Here is a 5,976-nt window from a genome sequence, read left to right as displayed (position 1 = left end):
GGAACTAGTAACTCTCTCTCTCTTGTGAATATCTTGAAGTTCGAATACGGCAGTTTCTTGTTTCGCGGCAGACCCCCAGATTGTGGTGGACATAGGTAATAGGTATTGGCGCCCCCTACGCAGAGTTTCGAGTAATGTTCCCTATTCGCAACCAAATCTCCTGAAATGTTGTGAGCAGTTTCTATGATTGAATAGGTAGTGTTTTTTTGTCGATTCACTTTTAGTAATTTATCAAAATGGCGAAACCTTTTATAATTCAGTTTAAAGTTATGCCTTCTGAAAAAATAATTAATCTAAAAAAAAAAATACCGCTGAGGACAGGATTCGAACCTGCGCGGGTATAACCCATTGGATTTCAAGTCCAACTCCTTAACCACTCGGACACCTCAGCTGTGGACGATTGGTCGAAATTTACCGCCATTTTATAATGACAAATACTGTCATCACAGACTACCTACAATAGATACCGTTTTATAAAATGGTTATGAAGACTGCGAGGTCACATTTACTTCAACTTCAGTTATTGAAATTATGTGAAAATACTTAACAAGAGCATAAGGGATTGTTGTATATATGATTCCAATTTCATTCTAAATTAGAATATTAAATATTGGTTTGATGTCAGATGCACATTTGAATTGGACTGTAAGTACGTACGGCAGCTTCAATGTAAATGGCAGCCATGGGTCGACTGCTCCTTATGATAAGATATGCTCCTTTTACTTGTAAGTAATCTGTAGCGGTAATTACAAAAGTATTGTTCCATAAAATATACACTTAAACAAATATATACTTACTTTGATGCAATGTCATACGGTCGGTGTATTCGTTTGGATGAAGATATAAGGAAAATTACGACGAATAATTATTGTTATACTATTGACACGAGTTTGTTTTGTCAATTGTTAGACTTTACTGCACTTTTATTATTAAAATCATTCTGATTCTTATCCGCATTTTCTAGCATTACTTATGGGTCAGTGACAAAAATCAAGTCAGTAACCTACAATTTCGCTCGTAATCTTTGTTTATTAATAGAAGATATGATAAGGCAGTGAATAATGCCAAATGGGTACACCAAACATCATTATTAACCCAGATAACTATTCCCCGTACAAACGCTTAATTTAATAAAACGATAATCGCATTTATTGCCTCGCGGTAATTAATGACAGGTAAGCACATCACGCGATTAATAATCAATTAATCAAACAGTTATTAACTACCTGATTACTGATTTATGCGAGAAGGTACGGATGTAGGTTTTGGTAAATATAGAAGACTAGCGACCCGGCCCGGCTTCGCACGGGTCTCAAAACCTTAACAAATTATACACCTAAACCTTCCTCAAGAATTACTCTAGAATTAGGTGACAACCGCATAAAAGTCCGTTCAGTAGTTTTCGAGTTTATCGCGAACATACATACACACAAAGAGAGACGCGGCGGAGCGCGGTACTTTGTTTTATAAGGTGTAGTGATAGTGAAGTAATTGTGAAACCTTCCGTTCCACTTAACCGGAGAATAGTGTATTCAGACTATAGGTCTCCATGACACGGATTTAAAAAATAACAGTATATAATTAATAAAAAAAATACAAAAAGTTTCGCAGTCGGTAGGATTCGAACCTACGCTCCCAGAGGGAATCTGATTTCTAGTCAGACGCCTTAACCGCTCGGCCACGACTGCTGCTTGGCGAGTAGTCGAAATTCGCGAGTGCGTGCCAATGCACGTATGGGATGGGTACTTTCATTTCACAAAGTGCCACTTTTGCACCATCCCACTAACCCGGGGATTTACCGGTTAAACCGTTCACCCAGTGTCAAATTGCATTGGAAACCATGGTAACTTCAGGCCCCTATTTCAACATGGTGACAGGTGCGGCAATTGTCGACATCACTGTTCCTGACGTCACAGGCCTCCATAGACTACGGTAAGCGCTTACCATCGGACGGGCGGTGTGCTTGTTTGCCACCAACATATTAATTAAAAAAACTCCAATATATCGCCAGTAAATAAGTACCTACTTATTTTGCGAAGCTAATGACAATTGTCACAAGAAACACGACAATTGGGGTCATCATTATCATCATAAACTTCGCAAGAGAAATACCTGTTCTTTGCCGATATAATGGGATCTATCGTAGCCATTTGATTGATCATTATAACTTTCTTAATATGTATGTATGTAAGTACCTATGCTTTAAAAAATTGCTGCCTACTAAGTTTTTTCATTTTGTCATGTCTTGCAAACTATGTTACACGCCGAAATGTTTAACAATACGAATTAATTTTGTTGATACAGATTAATACAGATGTATTAACTACTTGTATGTATTGTGATGACTCGTCATTACAAATAGACTGAATATGGTTATTTGTTTTAAAATGTGGATAATGGTGTAGGTTTTACATCACGTATGTAACGTACGTCACGTGATGGTGACGTGACGCAAATCTACTTAATTACGGGCATGGATATGGATTTTTTAAATAATTTTGTACCTACATAAACATAAAATTGTATTGTTTTTTGTCTACTAAACCATAAGTACCATGTTTTGTTTTACGTAAAAAAAAATCTCAGAAATATTAAAAAATACTTTTAGTATACACTAATATTCAGGTAGACCAGGTAAGCTGGTTTATTATTTACGTGGTAGATAGGTGCCTATATTTTACGGTTTCTTAATAAATCTCTTGAAAATTAGTTATATGGATTCTATTAGCTATATACCTATACCTAACATAGAGATTTTTAAACAGATACGCGTGGCCACAGCCCCATATCAATCTTCGTGCATTCCAATAAGGTGCATGATGCCTCGCCACCCGCAGTCGGCATGGCGTTCAAAGGATTAAACCAGAGCGGCTACCGCGAAAACCGAAATTCGCAAATTGCGGGAATCTTTCTCTTTTACTCCAATGAAGGCGTAATTCGAGTGACAGAGAAAAATTCCCGCAATTTGCGAACTTCGATTTTCGCGGTTATAGTCCAGAACTCTGTAACCTCTTTCGTAGGTTCTATTTTTTTCTTATTTATCAAACGACAACTGCCCGAAAATCCGCCTTCATTTGGAAAGCTGAAAAGAATTGACGAGATACTCGGCGCGATTCGGGGAATGAATTAGAGATTAACTAGAAATGATATAGTAAAGATATGTGACGTCCCACGGGTAAAGGTACCTTATGCCGGTTGGCGCTTACGCTATTATTAACGCCGCTCCAATATTATTGCGGCGCTATGCGACGTAAGCGCTGGCTGCCATAAGATACCTTTTTCTGTGGAACGTCACATATCTTCACTATTTCATATCTAGTGAATATCTAATTAATTTCCCGAATCGCGGCGCCAGCCGCCATAAGGTACCTTTTGCAGTGGAACGTCACATATCTTTACTATTTCATATCTAGCGAGTCTCTGATTCATTTCCCGAATCGAGCCGACTGTGTGTGACCACTGCAACTTGATTGATTGCGGGGAAACAGTGCAATCAGCAAACAAACATTGCCATACTACTCGTAACTAGATGAGAAGAATATAGATGAGAAGACAGGTGGACATCATTTGCATCACTTTCGCACTTACATACTTGTTAGAACGTAACAGACATGGTGACAAATGATAAAAAACCGGCCATCTTGGCCCTTCTGGTTTTCATTCTCTCAAATATTAGTAAATTTTATACGAGTAGTACCTATGTAGATTGTAGATGGAATCTCAAAAACAGACTGGAGGCCAATTCAATCTTCCGGTGTACATTGTAATATCAAAATTATGTACTGACATCATCATTATCTACTGCCTAAGCTTGTGCGTCCAATACGCGTAGGTAATGGACAAATACGACTCGACTGACGTCATTCACTGACTTCAAAAAAGGCGGAGGTTATCAATTCGACCGTAATTTTTAGATATCATTTCGATGTCACAATGTTTGTATTGCTCTCTTAAATTTACGAGAGGCACTGCGGTGGCGACTTGATAGATTGACAGCGAAGCCACACACAGCGACACAGTGCAATCAGCGAGCAAATATGGCCGTCCTAATAGAAGTGGAGACCGATGGACATTTTTGCATGTACGTAGTTTTTCGTTCTTTTAGATGTTAGGGAATTCAAGAGCAGGAAATGCCTACCCACTATACTTAATAGGTAGGTAATAAGATAGAGAGTTACGCAGCCTAATGGTGACAATCGGAACCATACTTCTGTACTTGCGACATCCGTCCGTCCGTTCATCTCATGCTCATCTATCTGTCAGTCAGCGGGCTCTATCTCAAGAACTGTTATAGCGAAGCTAGTCGTGTAACCGATTTTAACTTCACAAGATGCGCATTCACAAGAGTATAGTTTGACCTCATTTTGGTATCACTCTACTATGTAGTGATGCGAGCGAGCTGCGTTACGAGTCCAAAATAATGAGATCAATTTTACCGCTCAAGGCCAACCGACCAGTTGACCTATGAATGTCACGTTTGGCTCCATCGGACATCTGATGGTGAAAGTACTTCTACCTTTATGTGAACGTATATTACGTGCTAATAGCAAGCTGCAGCGTTGACTGGGAGCGTATTAGGTTCGAATCCTACCGACTGCGGACCTTTTTTAACCGATTTCCAAATCTTAAAAGGAGGAAGTTATTAATTCGGTTGTATGTTTTTTTTAAATATCATAAACTACAACTTGAACTTTCCGTTGTCAAAAGAACAGTGTACCTACCTGATTCTGGAACGTAATAATATTTTAAACAAATATTTAGTCCTAAGTCTCGCCCGTCTTTGGGACACTGATTTAAACTCAATCGGTTCAGTAGTTTCAGAGCAAATTGGTGGTGACAGACGAACAGACAGACACACGATTAATTTCTTGCGTTATTGATTAACAATTTAATGCACATCCAATCCAAACAATTGGTACGCTTTAGTTACAAAATTTGAAATATTAGTACCTATTTTATTTAGGCTACTATTATCCGTCCCCGTTATCAATGCTGCAGTTCAATTAAAATAACTGTTGGAAAAACTCTAAATTCATCTTTAGTAGGTAGGTACATTAAAATAAACACAACTTTGCCATATATTTTTAATAGCACTAAAAATTGTATACGGGATCCATGGATCCATGGGCTTATTCAACATTCAGGATCTAGAATAAGTTTTAGTATCATTTAGAGGTTAAAAAGACTAGGCGAAGTCGGGCACCAACTATGAAGTTAGTTATGAGTGTAATTCGACCGCACACTATCGAAACCATACAATAAAATACTAGACAGATAAACTATCGAAATTTACGCACAACATCGCGACAGACATCAACATCAAGCGTCATTCTACATATTAAATGATTCCCATGTCCATTCTATTTTTATCTGTATCAGCAACTCACTATATTGCATTCATTATTTCATCATCATAAATCGAAATGTCGAGACCTAGTACAGTTGAGTTCATAAATATGTATACATTTTTTCACCTTATTGCAATGGGTTAAGGTGAAGAAATGTATACATATTTATGAACTCGACTCGACTGTACTTAAATATCACAGCAATAAAATAATAATTACAATTTAATAGTGAAAGTACCCATCACATACGTGCATTGGCACGCACTCGCGAATTTCGACAACTCACCAAGCAGCAGTCGTGGCCGAGCGGTTAAGGCGTCTGACTAGAAATCAGATTCCCTCTGGGAGCGTAGGTTCGAATCCTACCGACTGCGAACTTTTTTAAATATCAAGATAAAGAGTACATTGATGTAATGTTTATCTCGAAAAAATTCAGGGTTTTGTTGTAATTTTTTTCCGTTAAATTACATTGTATGATTTAACCCTTGTAATGCGAGGTAATGCCGTGTAGGTTTCAATCCTACTACAAGTATTTTCAGCGAGCATTTGTATATTTTGTATTGCTGTACCAAAAATATGTCATGTAGCAGAGTTTCCAAACATCAGATATCTGCTGGATAAATATAGT

General features: G+C 37.9%; 3 non-coding genes across 3 annotated transcripts; 1 reads left to right on the top strand and 2 right to left on the bottom strand.

Moving 5' to 3' along the window:
* Positions 1–309: 309 nt before the first annotated feature.
* On the bottom strand, positions 310–391 carry Trnas-uga (transfer RNA serine (anticodon UGA)). The gene has a single exon. It is a non-coding gene; the product is annotated as a tRNA-Ser (tRNA).
* Positions 392–1,606: 1,215 nt separating this feature from the next.
* Positions 1,607–1,688, bottom strand: Trnas-aga (transfer RNA serine (anticodon AGA)). Its single transcript has one exon. It is a non-coding gene; the product is annotated as a tRNA-Ser (tRNA).
* Positions 1,689–5,640: 3,952 nt separating this feature from the next.
* On the top strand, positions 5,641–5,722 carry Trnas-aga (transfer RNA serine (anticodon AGA)). Its single transcript has one exon. It is a non-coding gene; the product is annotated as a tRNA-Ser (tRNA).
* The last annotated feature ends 254 nt before the right edge of the window (positions 5,723–5,976 follow it).

Source organism: Cydia fagiglandana, chromosome 4 (assembly GCF_963556715.1).
Source record: "Cydia fagiglandana chromosome 4, ilCydFagi1.1, whole genome shotgun sequence".
Classification (NCBI taxonomy): domain Eukaryota; kingdom Metazoa; phylum Arthropoda; class Insecta; order Lepidoptera; family Tortricidae; genus Cydia; species Cydia fagiglandana.
This window is presented reverse-complemented; position numbering and strand designations above follow the sequence as displayed.